Source organism: Fukomys damarensis, unplaced genomic scaffold, assembly GCF_012274545.1.
Source record: "Fukomys damarensis isolate Sample0158 unplaced genomic scaffold, DMR_v1.0_HiC HiC_scaffold_39, whole genome shotgun sequence".
Taxonomy (NCBI): domain Eukaryota; kingdom Metazoa; phylum Chordata; class Mammalia; order Rodentia; family Bathyergidae; genus Fukomys; species Fukomys damarensis.
In genome coordinates, this window is record NW_022900951.1 from 86687794 (window position 1) to 86696424 (window position 8631).

At 32.5% G+C, this 8631-nt stretch overlaps 1 protein-coding gene across 1 annotated transcript in view; it reads right to left on the reverse strand.

Moving 5' to 3' along the window:
- The window catches only part of Ammecr1 (AMMECR nuclear protein 1), a 125516-nt gene that overhangs the window by 77689 nt on the left and 39196 nt on the right, over positions 1-8631 (reverse strand). The gene's annotated exons all lie outside the window — the stretch shown is intronic.

Sequence of the window (8631 nt, forward strand, 5' to 3'; positions counted from 1 at the left end):
AAAAAAAAAAAAAAGAAGAAATGCAAGTAAAAGTCTGGAAATTAAATCATAAAAATACAAACCGGATTTTAATAGAAAGCAACTTAATGTAATAGACAATCAAAAACACATAACATTTTTATTCACAATAAATTCATGTCCACCATAAAAATAATGGAAATACAGAAAACTTAAAAAGAAAAGAAAAAGCATAATTTCACAGACTAAAGAAAATGAAAATTTACTATGTTTCCTGAATTTTATTCTAGGGAAATATTTTCACATAGTTAAATTCACACTGTACAGTTTTGTAGCTTTTCAGCTTAAATGTATAAATAATTTCCTATATAGTTAATAATTCTTCACAAATACTTTAATAGCTGCATGATTATTTCATCATATTGGTGTACCAAATTAGACAACCATTTCCTTCTTGTTAAACAGTGGGGAATATCTCTGTGAATTAAGGTTTAGGCAGATAAATCAGATGTCGGGTTTCCTTTCTACAGGTAGGTTTTTAAAAAACAGAATTACGGAATTAAAGTGTCCAAAAAAAAGTTTAAAGCTCTTGATGCATTTTACCAAGCTCCTTTCCAAAATGACACTGCCACTAAAGAGATTGACTTCAACGGTTAAAACTGAAAGAATATTTATATATGACTAGTATTTATAAATCATTTTAATTGATGGCAGCTGCTTTAAATGTTCTTCTTATTAAATCAATAAAACACCACAATGGAAACAGAATGTCTTAATTTAAGGTCAAACAGCAGTTATAGTTTAAAAATTAAACTCAAGTAAATTTGCTTCATGGTAAGAATGGCTTTTGTCCAACTTCCAGACTCGCTGTTCTTCAAAACTTTTAAAACACTTATACCAGAAAAGAACTTACTCTTTGGTTTTAGTAACATAAAACTACAAGCCTCTGAAGAGCCTGCTTTTTATACTGTGTTTTGTTGAACACAGCATAGTCCAATTGACATTTTTAATATACCTATTTTCTTGATGTAATATACTAGAAAGCAAAACATTACATTTGAAAGAATATAAGATAAATACAACTCTGAAAGTTTTTGTTATGAGACATTCTCCAAAAGTGTTTTAACAGTCTTCTTCTGCAATGTGTCTTTGTTTGGCCATGCCCTTAACATTCTAACTCGATCAAGGTTGTAACAAACCATACAAGTGAAGTTTTACCCCAAATAAAGAAAAAGAAGGTAGGAAATACAGAAGGCTTTCAGAGACAATATTCTTTTTCAAATGCCATTTTCTCAATAACTAACTTTTGCAGAGGTCTAAGAATGGTCACTTATAGTAATCTCGTTCATTTGAAAAAAAATGTATGTGCTTTGTGTTTTCATAGCTCTTATCACTACCTACCTACTCTTTTATTATATACCCACTAGACTAAGCTCCAATAGGACAGTTTTTCTTTGGCACAGCAATATTCCTAGTCCTGGTATATAATAAGGGCTAAAAATGTGTTTATTGAATGAAATAATTTAATCTAAAAGATGTAATGAGAATTTTTCATACTAAAAATGTATTATTGTAAGCCTACACCTAAGAAATACTGTTTTCACACATTCAGTATATGTCCAGACTACTGCACACAAAATTTACATCAATAACCTAAAAAGCATTTTCTGGCCCCTACATAGAACTTAAAATTCACACATTTTTAGAGCTATCTCTTGGGAGATAAAACATCTTAGGGATAAAATTAAGGGAAATTTAAGAAATATTTTGTCTAGAAATCTAGTAATCAAATAAATAACGTACCAGAACTTCAGAGTTCAAACCACTATGGTTTAGTAGGATAAAAGTGCTGGACTAGGACAGAAATGAGAGAAGGGTCAAAAGTCACAAGCCTAACCAGCAACTCTACCACCCAGTCAAAAGACCATAAAGGAGTCATCCAATTCCCTTCAATGTTAAACTTGGATATGCAAGATGAGGATTACCTGCTTGGTGAACTACTACAGAAATCAAAGGGTCCTGGAAATATCCAAGTAGTAGAATGTCTATCAACAAGGAAAAAAATTATTAATATTATCAAATTTTTTGGCAAAAGATACCACTACTAGGTATCCTCTAAATAACAGCTTTTATGGAAATGAATATGGAGATACCTAAAAGAGCTGGGACTAGAGGTTCCATTTGACCCAGCCATTCCTCTGCCGGGTATCTTTCCAAAAGAATTAAAAGAATCATATCACAGAGATATATGCGCACCTATGTTTATAGCAGCACAGTTTGTAATAGCTAAAACTTGGAAACAGCCCATTTGCCCATCCGTTGGAAACTGGATAAAGAAGATGTGGTTTTTCTATAAAATGGAATACTACTCAGCCATAAAGAATGGGAAATTAGATTCATTCATAGAAAAATGGATACATAGTGAGGATATACGCCTACTTGAACTAAATAAGTCACACGTGTAAATACCGAATAGTTTCTCTGATGTGAATAAACTATAATAGTACATAAGATCCTAATGATATAATGGACAACGTGAAATAGGAAGAAAGGGGTTAATGTTGTAGCGAAAGTGGGAAGGGTAGGGGAAAGCTAATAATGGAAAAGAAAAAAAAATATGAGAAAATGAAGAAATGGAAATGAAGCGTTTGTAAAGGAGGAGGGATGAGGGGGTGAAGGGAGGGCTGGGACAAGGGGAAAACATTAGAACCAAGACGTATCATGTAAAGGTACAAGACCCCAATAACGAATGTAACTGTACTGTATACCTAAAATGTACCAACAAACTCAATGAGGAAAATAAATAAATAAATAACTTAGTTTTCTTCCTTGGATAACTAGGAGAAATGGAGTTACTGTATGTATTATAATGTTACAATAATTATTATAACTTAGCAGGTAGTTCTTGAAAGGTTTCCCTGTATAGGAAATCTAAGATTCTAGTGCTGATGGGGTGCACAATAAGACATTGTGCCTTGCTCATTCAAATATTTCAGGGGTTTAAGAACATCATCAAGAAAAGTGAGATTTAATATTCAGAGGATACCCTATGAGTCAAATAATATTGCATACATTTACATGCATTTTAAATTGCCATAGCAAGTTAGATTTACTTATATGTATATTTTTATGTATTTTGTGTCATCTGTTTAAAAGTAAATTTAACTTAAATTTTTAAGAGACTGGTTTACTTGATCAAGACACTACTAGTATTGAACAGATAAGACACAATCAACCTTCAACAACCAGGGCTATCGGACTCCAGAGCCACAGAAAACATTTAGATTTCCAAATGTAAAGAATCTTGCATACCATTTCCTTTTTTTGTTATTTAAATCATTCTTGTGTTTGATGTATGATAAGCTGACAAAATATGCTGGGCTACTCTGTACCATTAGGATACAAATTATCAAGGAGAAAACTCTGAGTTCAAAAAAGAAAAGGTGTTTCTCATTTGAGTATAAAAGTAAATTCTAACCCCTTGGTGCCAGTAGACAGGAGATATAATAGCCCAATAAACATACAGTTGATGACTATTCAAAACATACTCCAAGTAAACACAAAGATATCTTTGTCAAGCAGAAAAGTCAATTTCTAGTTTTCTCCATCTGATAAACATCCTTGGTTCGGAAATTTATAGGTAAGTGACTAAGGAAGTCTTATAAATATTTGGTATCTTAGTCGATTTAAATTGTTAAAATTAAATACCAAAACTGAATATCTTATAAACAAAATAAATGTATTTCTCACAGGTGTAGAGACAAGGAAGTACAAGAAAAAGGCACCAAAAGATCTGATGTCTGTTGAAAAATATGTGTATATGAGGAAATTAAACAACCAAAGTGTCACAGAAGAAATAAAAAGGAAATAAAAATGCTTTAAAACAAAGGGAAATGGAAACATATTATGGGGCACATCAAAAGCAGTACTAAAAGGAAAATAAATAAACACCTCCATCAAAAACGATCACAAATAAACAACCTGATGTTACAATAAGGTAGTAGTAGAACAAACCAAGCCTAAATATACCAGTCAGAAAGATATTAACAAAAATCAGCACAATAAATGAGATAGACACTCAAAAAATAATAGAGCCAGGGATGATGATGAATGTCTGTAATCGCAACATTCTGGGAGGTAAGGAAGGAATATGTAAACTTCAAGACAAGACTGAGCTACTTAAAATGATCCTGTCTCAAAACAAAAACAAATAATAGGACTAGCTCAGTGTGAAAGTCCTGTTTTTAATCCTCAGTACCACAAGAAAAATAGAGAGAGGAAAAAAGTCAATGAAACCAAGAGTTAGTTTTTGTTTGTTTCTTTGTTTTGGTACCGGAGATGGAACTCGGGGCCTTGCCTTGCGCTTCCGAGTCAGGTGGTGGCACCACTAAGCTAAATCCCTGGCCCAAGAGTTAGTTATTTAAAAAAATAAAAGAGCAGGGTGTGGCGGCTCTCACCTGTAATCCCAGCACTCAGGAGGCTGAGGCAGGAGGATTGCTATGAGTTCGAGACCAGCCTGTACTACATAGTGAGTTCCAGGTAAGTCTCAACTACATAGTGAGACCCTGTCTCAAAAAAACAAAAAGCAAACAAAAAAAGAGATAAAATAGAGAAACTTTTAGCTAGACTAGTAAAAAAGAAAGACTATTTAAATAAATAATATTCAGAAATCAAAGAGGAGGGCTGGGGATTTAGCTCAGTGGTTCCACTGCCTACTTCGCAAGCTTAAGGACCTGAGTTCAATCCCCGGTACCAAAAAAGAAAAAGAAATCAAACAGGAGACATTGCAATGGGCACCACCAAAATACAAGGACCTTAAGAATACTATAAAAATTTATCCTAACAAACTGGATAGTCTAGAATAAATGAATAACTTCTTAAACATATACAGCCTACCAAAGAACAAACATAAAGGAATATAAAATCTAAACCAATCAGTAATAAAGAGACTGACACAGTAATAAAAAGTCTCCCACCAACAAAAGCAAAGACCAGAAAACTCTATTGCTGAAATCTGCCTAACATTTAAAGAACTAATTCTCAACCTCTTCAAAAAAAAATCACAGGGTAGGAAATACTTCTAAATTTGTTTTACAAAGCTAGCACTACCCTAATACCAATACCAGACTAGACCTGACAAGAAAGGAAAATTATAGGCCAATATTTCTGATGAACATAGATACAAAAATCTGAAACAAAATATTAACAAACCAAATTAATTCAGTAATGCATTACAAGAAGCATCCACTAGGATCAAATGGGATATATTCCCTGTCTGCAAGTATTTTTTGATGTGCAAATGAATAAATGTGATATGCCACATCAAAAGAATAAAAATAAAATTCATGAACAGGCTAGATCAGTAGTAGAGCACTTGCCTGCCATATATGAGGTCCCAGTTTAAACTCCCAGCACAACAAAAAATAACTCCCTGAATAGATGCAGAAGAAAGCTTTTTAAAATTTTTAACACCCTTCATAATAAAAATTCTCAACAGATGAAGAAACATACATCAATATAATAAAGAGGAAATATATATCAACATAATAAAGGTGATATATGACAAAATGAAAGCTAAAATCATTTTCAACAAAGAATAACTGAAAGCCTTTCCTCTAAATTCAAAGATAAGATAGATACCTATTCTCACCACTTTTTTTTTCAACATATTACTGGAGGTCGTAGACAAAGCAATTACAAAAGAAAGAAATAAAGGGTACTTTAATAGGAAAGGAAGAATTGAAAACATCTTTATTTTCTATTTTCTATATATGCTATACAGTATATGATGTCACATATAGAAAATCCTAAAGACTCTACAAAAAAGAAAAAGTGTTGAAACTGCCAAATTCAGTAAAGCTGTAGAATACATAACCAATCAGTATTGTTTCTACTTACTAACAGTGAAATATCTAGAAAGGAAATTAATAAAACTATGACATTTAAATGCAGCAAAATATCAAATACTGTATTTATGAGTAAATTAATAAATGAGATAAAGGATATGAATACTGAAAATCTAAATAGACAAGAAATTGAAGAAAACACAAATAAATGGAAATATATCTCACGTTCATGGATTAGAAGAACTGATGTTGTGAAAATGTCCATACTATCCAAAGTGATATACAGACTGAATACAATCTACCAAAATTCCAATGTCATTTTTCACAGAAATGGAAAAAAATTAAGATTTATATAAAACCATTAAAAAAATAGCCAAAATCACTGTGAGAAAAACTGGAAGCATTATGCTCCTGAATTCAAAATATAGTATAAAGTGACTGTAATCAAAACAGCACAGTACTAGCATAAAGACATCAACCAATGGAAGATGACAGAAAACTCAGACGTAAACCTATATATTTATGGTCAACTGATTTTTAAGAAGGCTACAAAAAACACACAATGGAGAAAGGATATTCTCTTTAATAAATGTTTTTAAGAAATCTGGATGTCCACACGCAAAAGAATTAATTGGACCCTTAACCACATACAAACACAATTCAGAATGGATTAAGCAAATAAACATATTTTAAGTATAGGATTTAAAACTGTAAAGCTACTAGAAGAAAACATATGAGAAAAGCTTCATGACACTGCTCTGGGAAACAATTTCTTGGACAGGACTCCAAAACAGAGGTAACAAACATAACAATGTAAATGTATCAAACTAAAAATCTTCTGCACAGCAAAGGAAACTAACAAATTGGGTAGACAATCTACAGATTGAGAGAAAATACTTGCACACTTATATATCTGATGAGGGTTAATATTAAAAATATATAACAAACTCAACTGAATAGCAAGAAAACAAATAATCCAATTTAATAATGGACAAGGGACCAGAACAGACACTCAAAAGGCATATAAACAGTTAATGAGGTACATGAATAAATAATTGGTATCATTAATCATGAGGGAAATCTGTCAAAAAGCACAATGATATACTATCTCACACCTATTAGAATGGTTTTATCAAAAAGAGAAAAAATTTGTTGGAGAAGATGCAAAGAAAACCGAACTCTTATACACTGTTGATGGGAAAGTAAAATACACTACAGTACCATGGAAAACAATATGGAAGTGCCTCAAAAACCTTAAAACAAAATCACACATGACATAGTGCTTACTTAGCATTCTTGAGGCCCTAGCTTTAATCCTCCACATAAAAATAAAACTACATAGAGTAATCCCACTTTTGGATATATATCCAAAAGAACTGAAATCAATAGAACTATTCATAATATGGAATGTTTCCAAGATGTGGAAACAACCTAAGTGTTTCCTGATGAGTAGATGAATGAGTAAAGAAAATACTGTACATATACACAACAAAATACTATTCAGCCTTTGAAAGCTGGGGAGGAGGAATCCTGTCATTTTAACAACATGAATAAATCTGGAGGACATTATGATAAGTGAAATAAGCTAACTATAGAATGGCATATACCCTATGATTGCACTCATATGTAAAATCTATGAACTCAAAAATAAAGAGTAGAACAACAATGTTTTTAAGAGGGCGAATGAAAGGGAAGAGAGGGAATGCAGATTTCTTCATCAAGAAATATAAAGTTTCAGACAGGAGGAATAGGTTCTGAAATATATTGTACAACAGGGTGACTATACATTCAATAATGTATAATGTACTTCCAAGTCACTAAGAGCAAATTTCAAATGTTTCACCCTAAAAACCGAAGGCTAAGCCAGCTGATGGATATGTTAATTAGCTTCATTTAATCATTCCAAATTGTGTATCACATTGTAGCCCAATTATGGTTTGACAATTAAGATTATTATTATAACAAATTTTAAGAAAAAAATGTAATAAAAATGATTGCCCAAGGGTGTTTTTGACAAATCAAAGAAAAAAGTAATTACCAAAAAACAGTTGATAATTTATTAAAATATCTATAATTTTACCAGCTTTAGTCAATGTAACTCAAAGCAAGGTTAATTTTCTTTTGTTCTGTCAGCCTTTTGAAAAGCATAAATCTCATTTCAGGGTAGCTAGGGAATTGTGTGGATTACCACATGGACACCCCATATATAGGAAAATCCACCAACTGGCAGTTAAGGTCTTAAAGTATCACTTATAAATATTTATGTGGTGAGGGAGGTAGCCATGAATGGCAAGTTCATGAGCTCGGTTCCTTGGTATATATTTTCCTCAAGCCATCAGACACCAAAAAATGTGACCTAGCTGGAACCAGTAAACAAAATTTGCCTATCCTGCAAATTCCTCTGACCTTCCATATCTATATTAGATGAACAGTGTAGGTGGAGAAGAGTAAAACAGTCATAGAGGACATATGCAATCAAGCTTGGCTATAGCTATAGAAAGTGTGAAGGAATGAATGACCAAGAGATCATTATGAAATTTATGGAGTTCTCCAAATGCTAACAGAGGATGTACTGAGGAAAGCCAAAGATGAAACCTTAATAAGTTCTTTACAACCTTTAAGTCTCAGAATAACACCATCTCCTCAAAAGAGCTTCTCTCAATCCATCAGAAGTAGAGAATAACACTTCCCATTTCACACTATTAATTTGTAGGGAAAGTGGGAAGGGGAGGGGGAAGGGAACAAGGGAAAAGAAAAAAATAGGAGAAAATGAAAAAATGGAAATAAAGTGTTTGTAAATGGGGAGGGGGGAGGGAGTGAAGGGAGG